Consider the following 13,103-nt stretch of genomic DNA (forward strand, 5'->3'; position numbering starts at 1 on the left):
CGACGACGCGCCGGACGCGGCCGACCGCCGGTTCCCCCAAACAAGAAGTCCGCCCCCGAGAGCGAGGCCAACCCCGCGGTTCACGGACCCTCGAGAGCCCCGCGGAGGGGGAAGGGGGGGTAGGACGGCTCCCGCGATCTCCACCGGCCGTGGGAACGCTGCCGTGGAAGGGGGGGACGAGGCGGCAACCGCAGACGCCCGAGAGCACGCGGCACGCACCACACGCGACACGACCTCGCCGCGAGAGTGGCCGGGACGTGGACGCGCGTGGGAGGGACGCACACGCGACGGAGGGCACGGGGGAAACGGAGGCGGGTGGGACCGGGAGCCCAGCGCCGCCCTTCCAAACCCACCCGTCCCGCGACGACCCCTCGCGGTGAGAGGGGGTACCGCGCACGCGGGCGTGTGCACGGCCCTTCCCCGCCACCTGCCACCAGAAACCCAACCTCCCCCACAAGCTCCGCACAGCGGCAGGTCGACAGAGCCCCGTCCCGCGTGATCCCTCCTCGTACTCGGAGCGGGGAGGCGCGGGTCGCGGTAGGCGAGAGAGCAAACGCTGCGCGCAGAAGGCTGAGGTCAGGGCGGGCAGCCGAGGGGACCATCCGGGAGAAGCCCCTCGGAGATCGTAAAGCCCTTTCCGAAGATAGCTAGAGAAGGCAAATTCCTCACTGAGGGCGGGACGAACCCAACACCGACGAGCAGCCAAGGGCTCCGTGCACGCAACGGGAAACGAGCAACAGGCGCGGGACAGAACGGGAAGGACCACGCGCCAGCTGGTGGGGGGTCTGCGGTATCGGCAAAGGTCTCTTTCTCCGGGGTCTTCTTGAGCATTCGCGGACCGGGGGGACCTGCGACAGGTCCCCGCCGAGGGCCAGGCCTCTTCAAGGCGCACACAAAGGAGGAGCCTTGACTTGAGGGAGTCCGGTCTTTAAAAAGGGCCAGCCGCGATCGCTCAGCACCACCCTAACCGCGCAGGGCCCGCGGGTGAAGGCACCAAAAACATAGGCACGGGGTGGGCGCTCACCCAACGGAAGGAGCCTTTTAACCGCACACTCAACTCCTCGACCCCCCCCCTTTTCTGTCACCGTGCAGAAAGCCGGCAACTAGGACAAGGGAAAGCGTAAAGGCACAAGCACCATGGAGCACAGGAGGCACGCCGGGGAGCGGGAAGCGCCACCGCCAACTCAGAAGCGGGCACCTTGGTGGTCAAAGCCCGGAACGCTCCAGGAGCACCGCAAGGCTCACACAAAGCAGGGCGCGTGCACACACCATTCGGGAAGGGTATGCACCGCAGCGGGTCTACCACCTTCCCCCGGCACGGGGGAAGAGGGCCGCGAAGCAGTGAACGGCGTGGGGGCAAGCGCCCCCGACACGTCCACAGGGACACCGCGAACCACAGCAACAAGTGTGCGCGGGTCAGCGCTCGTGCCGGACAGCCGCACCCCTGACTTCCACACACCACCCTGCAAAGGAATGGGGAGGAGAGACGAGGGGCCCGCTGGCAGAACGAGAAGAGCGGTCGCCATTCGCGCTGAATGACCATTCGCCATGAATGTCCGTCCCTCGCCTGGCGCGGCTTAGGCCCCGGCCCGAAGAGAACGCGGCAGCACCACATCGATCCAACGGGAGCGAGACACGCCATGCATCGGGAACAACGGGCGTGAGAGCTTTCTAACACGCACTGGACGGGAATACGAGCGAGAAGAGCGAGAGAGAGCACGGGAAGAAGTCGCTAACACTGCCACACACACACAAAAAAAAAAAAATTTACCCTTCTCGAGGGCGAGAAAAAAAAGGAAGCGTTGCACTCGGGAGGCACGTGGCGTGGAAGAACGGGACTCAACGGGCAGCGGAGGTTCGGGAACTCCTTCAAAAAAAATAAAAATAAAAAAAAAATAAAAATAAAAAAATAAAATCCCCTTCGAAGGAGAAAAGGTGCAACTCGGGAGGCACACAGCAGGAAAGAAAGGGACACACCACCAAGCAGCGGAGGTTCGGGAACTCCTTCCAAAAAACAAAAAAAAAAAAACAAAAAAAAAAACAAATAAAAAAACCGGTCGGCCGCAGAGGAGCACGCCAGGGGGTCACTAGCACCAAACGGGAAAACCCTTCCAGTCGCACTCGGCACCAACGACTCCTACCGGTAACGGACGACAACCACCACGGGGAAATCGGGAACGCCTGACACGCGGGACGGTTGTCATAAAGCTGCCCCAGAGAGCACAGGCAAGCAAGCACGGGAAAGCAGGAAGCGCGTACTCATGGGGGGGACGCTAAGCTTCAAGCATCGAAGAGGCCCATGCGCAGAAGAAAAGAGCTAGGGCTGGACAAGCAAACAGCCTTGGTGCAAGCCTCTTCCAACGTCCTTTAATGACAAAAAGAGTCAAAAGGACAGCGTGTCAGCATATATCTCCAGGTACAATAAGGACAGATAGCAAAGATGAAAAGTGTAAAAGACACAGGGATAAACATGACAGGCCACACGGAACGTCTGGAAGTCATGTTCGGTGACGTGTCCCCAAGAGGTCCCCATGTAGAAAGAGAACCGGACCGCAAAGGAACAACTGGTCGACCTTAGAACCCTGAGTGCTCACAGACCGAGGAGGCCATGGTAGATAGCCTGGAACACAGCTTCCCCTCGGCCTCAGAAGTCCATGCTCCCGCTGGCAGGGACCGGGGAGGATCCTGGAAAAAATAAAGTCTCGGAGGCGCCCCCTAGCCGGGACACCTCGGCTCGGAGGCCGGGGACACAGCACCCTCTCGGCCTCAGAGGTCCAGGCTCCCGCTATCAGGGACCGAAGGGACTCCTGGAAAAGAAAAAAAAAAAAATCCGTGGCGCCACCTAGCCGGGCCACCTCGGCTCGGAGGCCGGGGACACAGCACCCTCTCGGCCTCAGAGGTCCAGGCTCCCGCTATCAGGGACCGAAGGGACTCCTGGAAAAGAAAAAAAAAAAAAAAAACTCCGTGGCGCCCCCTAGCCGGGCCACCTCGGCTCGGAGGCCGGGGACACAGCACCCTCTCGGCCTCAGAGGTCCAGGCTCCCGCTATCAGGGACCGAAGGGACTCCTGGAAAAGAAAAAAAAAAAAAAAAACTCCGTGGCGCCCCCTAGCCGGGCCACCTCGGCTCGGAGGCCGGGGACACAGCACCCTCTCGGCCTCAGAGGTCCAGGCTCCCGCTATCAGGGACCGAAGGGACTCCTGGAAAAGAAAAAAAAAAAATCCGTGGCGCCACCTAGCCGGGCCACCTCGGCTCGGAGGCCGGGGACACAGCACCCTCTCGGCCTCAGAGGTCCAGGCTCCCGCTATCAGGGACCGAAGGGACTCCTGGAAAAGAAAAAAAAAAAAAAAAAAACTCCGTGGCGCCCCCTAGCCGGGCCACCTCGGCTCGGAGGCCGGGGACACAGCACCCTCTCGGCCTCAGAGGTCCAGGCTCCCGCTATCAGGGACCGAAGGGACTCCTGGAAAAGAAAAAAAAAAAAAAAAACTCCGTGGCGCCCCCTAGCCGGGCCACCTCGGCTCGGAGGCCGGGGACACAGCACCCTCTCGGCCTCAGAGGTCCAGGCTCCCGCTATCAGGGACCGAAGGGACTCCTGGAAAAGAAAAAAAAAAAAAAAAAAACTCCGTGGCGCCCCCTAGCCGGGCCACCTCGGCTCGGAGGCCGGGGACACAGCACCCTCTCGGCCTCAGAGGTCCAGGCTCCCGCTATCAGGGACCGAAGGGACTCCTGGAAAAGAAAAAAAAAAAAAAAAACTCCGTGGCGCCCCCTAGCCGGGCCACCTCGGCTCGGAGGCCGGGGACACAGCACCCTCTCGGCCTCAGAGGTCCAGGCTCCCGCTATCAGGGACCGAAGGGACTCCTGGAAAAGAAAAAAAAAAAAAAAACTCCGTGGCGCCCCCTAGCCGGGCCACCTCGGCTCGGAGGCCGGGGACACAGCACCCTCTCGGCCTCAGAGGTCCAGGCTCCCGCTATCAGGGACCGAAGGGACTCCTGGAAAAGAAAAAAAAAACTCCGTGGCGCCCCCTAGCCGGGCCACCTCGGCTCGGAGGCCGGGGACACAGCACCCTCTCGGCCTCAAAAGTGTCTATGGTCCCGCTGGCTGGGACCGAAGGGACTCCTGGAAAAGAAAAAAAAAAAAAAAAACTCCGTGGCGCCCCCTAGCCGGGCCACCTCGGCTCGGAGGCCGGGGACACAGCACCCTCTCGGCCTCAAAAGTGTCTATGGTCCCGCTGGCTGGGACCGGAGAGGAGGGAAGAAATAAAAAAAATAAAATAAAATAAAATAAAAAATTTAAAAAAAAAAATTGGAAAAAAAAAAAAAATCCGGGACGGGGCCCAAGCCTTCTGGTCGACCTCATCCAGCTGCCACCAACCCCTCCTTGTGTCCCAATAGGTCGTACAGCCACCCTCCTCCCCTGAAGTTCTCCAGGTACAACCTCCTAGCTAGAGATGGTCCCCAGACAGGACGGCGTCTCCGTCGCGCACCCGCCTGCTTGCCTGTCACCCTCTCACCCTGGCCGGCTCACCACAGGCACTTCCCCGTCCTTTGTCACCAACCGGGGGACAGGAGCGTTGCGGAAACTTGTCGCCACTAGGTGTCGCCCGACAGCGATCTCGATCAAGCAAACCAATACAGACTGTCACGCGCCGCCGCCGCCACACACACTCATTCCGTCTCTCCAGAGTGACCTCCCTAGCTCAGGGGGACACTCACCCACGCACAACGGGGCAGGTACCCACCACTTCTCCCGAATGGCACAAACGGTCCCGGTTGTCCCGCCGGAACACAGTGAACGCGGGATGGACTCGGGGCCAACCCCCTCAGGCACCCAGAAAAGGAAAGTAGGACGGAGCGGTGAAAACAGGCCACCTCTAAGTGAAAGGACATGCACTCTCGAATCGGTTAACAATTAGCAAGGAACAGGCACAGTTAGGAAAAGGGAGCGTCCAAACTCCGGCGTGAGGGGAGGGTGGCGGCGACCTCAGTTCCACACCATTTTTAAATGGCTCACTCATTTTTAAAACCCTCCACCGATCCCGATGGGGGGGAGGGGGGGGTTGTTGTTGTTCTCTGTTCCTCGCTGCCACCGCCAGCCGGCACTCACCAAACCACACACCTGCCACCCTCTTTGGAAGACTAAACACAGAGAGTAAATTAAAAGAATGGTGGAATGATGGTGGAATGGTTAAAATTCCCGTGATTTGTTTTCACTCTGATCAAAACATACTTATTTTGTGCATTTGCATTCCCTTGTTCACACGTGCCTCTGTGTGTGTGGTGGGGGGAGGGAGGGAGGGAGGGAGGGAGGGAGGGAGAAAGAGAGAGAGAGAGAGAGAGAGAGAGAGAGAGAGAGAGAGAGAGAGAGAGAGCCAATTTAAAAAATAAAAACATGGTTAAATACAGCCACTTTGGGAAGATTGCTAGAGAGAATGCAGTCCAGAGTATGGAGGCCAGAGCTCTGGACGCTCTAGACCACAGGTCTCCCATCTCCCATATACCAGGCACCCAGCACCACCATCCCTACTTTGTTTGTTTGTGCGTTTGTTTGCTTGCTTGTTACATTAGTTTCATCCCAAGTTAATAATTATATATTTTTTTTCTATGCACGTATTTAGTTGTGGCAGGGGAACTCCTTCTTTAGGACAGGCAGACTTAGCTAGTTAGTTAGCCAGTCAAAAGTACGTAAAAAATTTATATCAACATAAATATCATTCACTAAGAAATCCTATCTGAAGAAAAAGAAAGAAAGGAAGAAAGAAGGAAGGGAGGGAGGGAGGGAGGGAGAGGGAGAGAGAGAGAGAGAGAGAGAAAGAAAGAGGAAAACTGGCAGACTTAGTTTTAGTGTTTTTGTTATTGTTTATTCAAGATATTGTTTCAGGGCTGGAGAGACGGCTCAGCGGTGAAGAGCACTGACTGCTCTTCCAGAGATCCTTAGTTCAAATCCCAGCAACCACATGGTGGCTCACAACCATCTGTAATGGAATCCTCTCCTTGTGTGTTGAAGACAGTGACAGTGTGCTCATAAAATAAATAAACAATAAAAAATATGTTTGAAGATTAAAGAAAAAACTCTCTCTCTCTCTCTCTCTCTCTCTCTCTCTCTCACACACACACACACACAAATAAACTCTGTAATAAAAATCAATGTGACTTCATGATCAAACTTCTATAGTCAATAGGACTAGAGAGAACACATGTCTGTAAAATAAAAGCAGAACCTTTTCTGCTTTGTTTTGTTTTGCCTCAAGGTACGTTTCTTTTGGTATAGCCCAGGCAGTCATGGAACTTGCTCCGTAGACTTATCTAGCCTCAAGCTCACAGAGGTCCACTCTGCCTGCCTCGGCCACCCACACAGCTCTCTCTGCTGACTATATGTCTGCATGCCAGAAGAGGGCACCAGAACCTAGGAGGACACACCACATGGCTCCTGAGAATCCAGGTTTTGACTTTAAAAAAAAAAAAAAAAAAAAAAATTCTGACAGCATAGAGGGTAGATATCTGCCTGCCAGGCTCTTCTAGTGCTGTTTAAGGTGGGGTAATAGCCATGTGAAGGAGACAAGGGGAGAGGAAAAATCGATTGGATGAGTAGTGCTGCTGAGATTAAGGAACACACACACACACACACACACACACACACACAGAGAGAGAGAGAGAGAGAGAGAGAGACAGAGACAGAGACAGAGACAGAGACAGAGACAGACAGAGACAGACAGAGACAGTAAGACAAAGAGACAGAGAGAGAGAGATGACAGAGGGACACACCGAGGGAAAGACATCAGGACCAGCTGAATTTCTCAAGAAAAGAAAAGAAGAGAAAGGAAAAATGTTTTCTATATACACAAATCTGTATACATGATTTGTTATAGTGTCCCATTTGGGCACTTTGGATTCAACTGTGGATGGTTGGCAGCCAGCTTGGCTGACACCTGACCTCACCAAGATGGAAGCAGCCGGCCATTAGCCCTGATGTTCCAGGTCACTTCTGTTTCTCCCTTTCCCAGCCTCTAGGGAAACAGAACTTAATTAAACTCAGTTTGCACGTGCAGAAAGGTGAAGAGGCACCCAAAAGCAGCCAGAAGCCTCAGACCATCCACAGCCACATGTTCTCCTTCTGCCTATATTACTTCTAAATGATCGTATTTATTTATTTATTTATTTATTTATTTATTTATTTATTTATTTACTTACTTACTTACTTACTTACTTACTTACTTACTTACTTTTTTTTCTTTCTTTTTTTTCGGAGCTGGGGACAGAACCCAGGGCCTTGCACTTGCTAGGCAAGCGCTCTACCACTGAGCTAAATCCCCAACCCCCTTACTTACTTACTTACTTACTTACTTACTTACTTACTTACTTATTTTTGTCATACTTAAACAATCATTCGTCCTTGAATTCCTCCTGTATGCCAGGTAGACTTAGTCAGTCAGTCAGTCAGTCAGTCAGTCATTTAGCCAGGTCAAAATAGTTAAACATAAATATCAATAAAATCAATAAAAATCAAATGCAAACCCAATAGACAGTAAGTAAAATCGAATAAACCAAAAGATACATCATAAGCACAGAGTTTCAGCCGGACATTGAAAAGCAGCAGTTACCGAAGCAGTCTCCCTCCCACACCAACACACACACAGCTCGACCACCACCTTATCTGCACATTTTCAGCTCCTGCTTTCTAGAGTTACCAAGTTTATACACTACAGAGTTTAGCAAGGCAGGCCGGTTCACCGCACCCCCAGGGTCAGAGAACATGCTAGACCAGCTCTAGGGGATGGGCTGGGGGGCAGGGGAGGGTGGGAAGAGGGGAAACAGGCAGACTTAGGTATTCTAGTTTTGTTCATTCAAGATTCCACTTCTCTCTGTTGTAGCCCTGATAGACAGACAGGCAGGCAGGAATATTTGTTTGTCTGGCTTGGGGTTTGGGTTTGGTCCATTTGTTGGTGGATTTTGTTTTGTTTTGTTTCATTTTGTTTTTCGGGAAGTGTGGTGACTTAGTGCCTACACAAGCCAAGGCAGGAAAAATAAATAAGTAAAGATCTCTGAAACACAAATCTGGAGTGGGCTCTAGCATGGCCATGGACACACGCATGCACAGACGCACGCACGCACGCACGCATTGTAGACACGCACTCAAGGACACACTGGATTCTACAATGTTTGGTTTCTGAGTGTGTGTCATACAGAACCTAACAGAATATGTAATGAACTCTGGCAGTGACAGCAGAAACAACCTATGAGAAGGCGTCCTTGCAATATTAAAATGGCAGGCTAGCCAGGTGACAGTTATCTTAACCAATCTGATGTAGGCCTCATTCACACGGCATCTAGGCCTTAACAGTTAATTGTATCTGTTTCTTTATTTTCCTCTTAGGCCATCACATTGTTTTACCTAGACCTTTAACAGCCAGCAGCTACCAGCCTACAGCTACCAGTTTCTTTCTTTTCATAAAGAAACCCTGTCTGAAAAACTAGGGGAGGGAGACAAACAGATTAACAGATCTCTCTCTCTCTCTCTCTCTCTCTCTCTCGCTCTCTCGCTCTCTCGCTCTCTCGCTCTCTCGCTCTCTCGCTCTCTCGCTCTCTCGCTCTCTCGCTCTCTCGCTCTCTCGGCGCGTGTGTTTGTGTGTTCAACAGAGGAGGCATTCAGGTCTGAGAGACGGGGGAGGGAAAGAGGGAAGAGAGACAGAGAGTGACAGAGAAACAGTTGACAGAGAGGGAGAATTGTAGGTTAATTATTGTTCCGTCTCCTCAATCACGGTCTACTGGTCGCCATCGTGGCAACCATGCCCCGCAACCCTACCTTCGGTAAGATCAAGCATAATGGCGGCAACCATATAATTCCTGCTTAGTCGCACTGAACACTCCGGTCATCACTACCTGTGGAGAATTGTAAGGGGGCTCCTCTGGTCTAGAGAGTAGTACCCTTGAATGAAATGAGGATCACAGCAAGCATTATTTGTTTTGAGATATAAGATGTGGAAAGAACTATATGTGTGGATTTACAGACAGACAGACAGACAGACAGACAGACAGACAGACAGACAGAGAGAGACAGGACAGGACAGGACAGGACAGGACAGGACAGGACAGGACAGGAGAAAAAAACAAGAACACAAACAAAAACTCAAAATGGAAGTCCGGTTCCAAATAGTCTCTGTCTGCCCTGTCGCTCTAGTGTTGGTGGTCCAGGTTATAAAAGCTTATACATGGGTGGGTGCGGGAAGTGCTGCTGGGTGTTCAGTTCAGGTCCAAGATTATTGCGGGTAACTAGACAACAAAGAAAGCAGTTAGACTGACTCCTACAGTGTTCGGTTTCTGAGTGTGTTATCACACAGAAGAGCCTAACAGAATATGTAATGAATTCTGGCAGCAACAGCAGAAACAACCAATGAGAAAGTGTCCTTATAATATTAGCAACTGCAACAAAATGGCAGACTAGCCAGCTAACAGTTCCCTAGCCATTAACTCATCTGACATAGGCCTTCTTCACGTTGCATCTAGATAGGTCTTCCTATCTTCCTCTCCAGTGCTGAGACCAAAGTGAGATCAAAGTCATGCATCACCATGGGTGCCTTCCTTTTCATTTCTTTTCTTTCATCCTAGGAAGTGAGTGAGTGTGTGTGTGTGTGTGTGTGTGTGTGTGTGTGTGTGTGTGTGTGTAAAGAGAGAGAGAAGGAGGGGGGGAGAGAGAGAGAGAGCTTTAGAGAGAGAGAGCTTGAGAGAGAGAGAGAGCTTTAAAATCAGCACTCAAGCCTTTTCTCTTCCTATCCCTATCCCAATCCCCCCCCCCAAACCAGCAGCAAAGCCACCAGCACTCGAGAGACAGAGGAAGATGAAATCTCTGGTCTGAGAAACAAGAGGAGGTAGATAAACATACCCCCCCCTCTCTCCTTCATAATTTGTTAAAGTGTTCCCTTTGTGTTGTGTGGACTCTACTTTATTAAGCAAGTTTCACATCGTACTAGCTCCAAAGAGGAGTCAACAGTCTCTTGGCGTGCAGACAGTTGTTGCCTGCTTTAAATATTTTTTGGTGTGTTTGTTTGTTTGTTTGTTTGTTTGTTTGTTTGTTTGTTTCAAAACCGAGGGCCTGCCTGCGTTCAACAGATCCAAACCCAGTTCTCAGAGGGGAAAATGGAGTCAAGTCCGAAGTCACTGGCATTTAAGTCATCTGCCATTGACAGTCATAGGAGATGGGAATATCGTCCTTTCTCCAATGGAGACTCACCTGGGTATGCATCAACCACATCTAAGGGCAGGCCTGGGTTAGTACGGGGTGGTGGATGGGGAGGAAGGATCTGGAAAGAGCTTTGCGATGGGAAACTATGATCAGAATGTTGCACAGAAAACAAAATTTGTATTTAAAAAGAAAAAAAAAAGGCTATCCAAAAAATCTATCCAAAAATGAAAGGAAACAAAACAAAACAAAACAAAACAAAACAAAACAAAACCGACAGCAGAACTTTACTAACTGCAAATGCTCCATCTCCCTGTATCCAACCACTCCACTCCCAGATAGGTAGATGATAGTTTGCACTTCTGTCCCAGTCGGGTTAAGAAAAGGGGAACCACCTCTGTGGAGAGCCATCTCTCCAGCCCTTGACAAGCTTTATTTAACTAAACATTAAACATGAATCAGAAACGCCAAACCCTGTACATATATGGTCCAGATTCACCCTTACTTAGAAATCCCCGAGCTGGCAGGGCGAGGCTGGGAATTGAGAGTGAGCAAAAAGGGAGTCTGCCTCTTTCCCCCAGGGTGTGCTATCAACTCCATTACCATTTCCAAACAGCTGGGTGTGAGTCTAACTAAGGTTTCCTTCAGTCAGACATTTGCCAGGAGCCGGAGCCCTGACAGGACAGCGAGAGCGATGATCAGACATCATTTCACAGTGAAATCATCACTCGCTGATTTCAGGCAGAAAACTTTAGAAAACTCTAAACTCTAAAGAGGCACTGAAGCGTGCTAGGGCAGCAGCAGTACTTCCCCGACTGACCTTCAGGAACCTGCATATTCTCCAGCCCCGCCCCACCCCACCCCCTCTCAGCTAGCTCCTGTCCACCCCTCCCCCTCCCCCCACATACAGGGAGGAGGCCTTGTGTGTGTGTGGGGGGGGGGGGGGCGGCAGCGGGAAGATGCAACTCTCTCTTGAGAGAGAGTTCGGGTCTCCCAAACAAATACATAACTAGAAACTTCATTTATTTACTTTATTTCATCGAGCATACCGTGGAAGAGGGAAAAGGAACAGGGAAGCTAGGCCAACTGGTCGAGCTCCTCCTTTCGTTTTGTTTCAAAAAGGAAAGGAAAAGCCAAAGAACCCCCTCTTTTTGGTGAAAGGAACAGAATGGTGAAAGTTGAAACATCGGCTCGCCACTTAATACTTTGGCTTTTAATAAAAGGGACAGCAGATCGACTTCCGAGTTGATTAAGAGAGAGAGAAAGAGAGAGAGAGAGAGAGAGAGAGAGAGAGAGAGAGAGAGAGAGAGAGAGAGATAAAAACCACAAAAAAACGTTTTGTCGACCAGCCTCCTTTTAAACCTCTGTTACACAGGAAGACTGGTCAACCTCATTCCCCCCTCCCCCCACTCACACACACACCCCTCCCCCTCCACGGAGAGGTTTAATGAGAGAAGAAAGGTAGAAGAAGAGAGTAAAGGCCAGTCATGAGCACGTGGAGAGAATTTGGGAGGGGAATGGGGAGAGAAGGGACAAAGGGGAAGAGGGGAAGAGAGGAAGAGCAAAAGAGCAAAGAGAGGAGCAAAGAGAGCCAACCTCATATTTTATTTTATTTTTTTTAAAGATTTATTTATTTTATTTATGCGTAAGAGTACACTGTAGCTATTTTCAGACACACCAGAAGAGAGCATCAGATCCCATTACAGATGGTTGTCAGCCACCTTGTGGTTGCTGGTAATTGAACTCAGGACCTCTGGGAGAAATTTGTGTGTGTGTGTGTGTGTGTGTGTGTGTGTGTGTGTGTGTGTGTGTGTGCCCGTTAGTTTAAAAATCTGCTGTAGACCTCCCTTTTAATATCTGTTTAACAAATATTTTTACCATATTTAAATTTTATTTATTTTATTTTACTTAAAAATAATAATGAATAAAGAGTCAATGTGAATAAACAATAAAACAAAAATCAAGGTGATCGGGGTTGGGGATTTAGCTCAGTGGTAGAGCGCTTGCCTAGCAAGAGTAAGGCCCTGGGTTCGGTCCCCAGCTCCGAAAAAAAGAAAAAAGAAAAAAAAAAAATCAAGGTGATCAACAGATACCGACGACTGACATGGAAAAAAGTTAATAGATCGCCATAAAAACAGAGTAAGTGCGATGTAAACAATAAAACAGATGGGATGGAGAGATGGCTCAGCGGTTAAGAGCACTGACCGCTCTCCCAGAGGTCCTGAGTTCAAATCCCAGCAACCACATGGTGGCTCACAACCATCTGTAATGAGACCTGATGCCCTCTTCTGGTGTGTCTGAAGACAGCTACAGTGTACTCACATGCGTTAAATAAATAAATTTAAAAAAAAAAGAAAACAATAAAGCAGAAATTAAGACGAGGGACACAGAAGGACAAGGGAGATAAAACAATTAAATGTTAACAGACATAAAGTGGGAACGACGGGGTTGGGGATTTAGCTCTGTGGTAGAGTGCTTGCCTAGCAAATGCAAGGCCCTGGATTCAGTCCCCAGCTCTGAAAAAAGAAAAAAGAAAAAAGAAAAAAAAAGAAAAGCGGGAACGAGATGAAGGGCAAATATAGACGACTGAAACGAAATGATGGAATAAATTTATAAAATAATAATAAAATACGAGTAAATACGAATAAATGGCAAACTGGACTTTAATAAATGTTTAAATCAAGGTGAATGACAAATACAATTTAGACAAAAAGGTTTTGAAAAATGAAAAGAAATAGAAAGCATATATGAATCAATAACAAGACTGAAGTCACAATGGCCTTGAAGTGACACGGACGACAAACGTGAAAAACATAAATGAAATAATTTCGACAGCCACGGACATTCACATGGTGTGTTGGGAAACACCGCAGTCTTTATTTGGCGAGTAAAAACGCCTCGGGGAACTCTGTACATAGGAGGCTGGGAGCAT

The sequence above is a fragment of the Rattus norvegicus genome, unplaced genomic scaffold (genome assembly GCF_021556685.1).
Source record: "Rattus norvegicus strain SHRSP/BbbUtx unplaced genomic scaffold, alternate assembly SHRSP_T2T unassigned-0000061, whole genome shotgun sequence".
In the NCBI taxonomy this organism is placed as follows: Eukaryota; Metazoa; Chordata; class Mammalia; order Rodentia; family Muridae; genus Rattus; species Rattus norvegicus.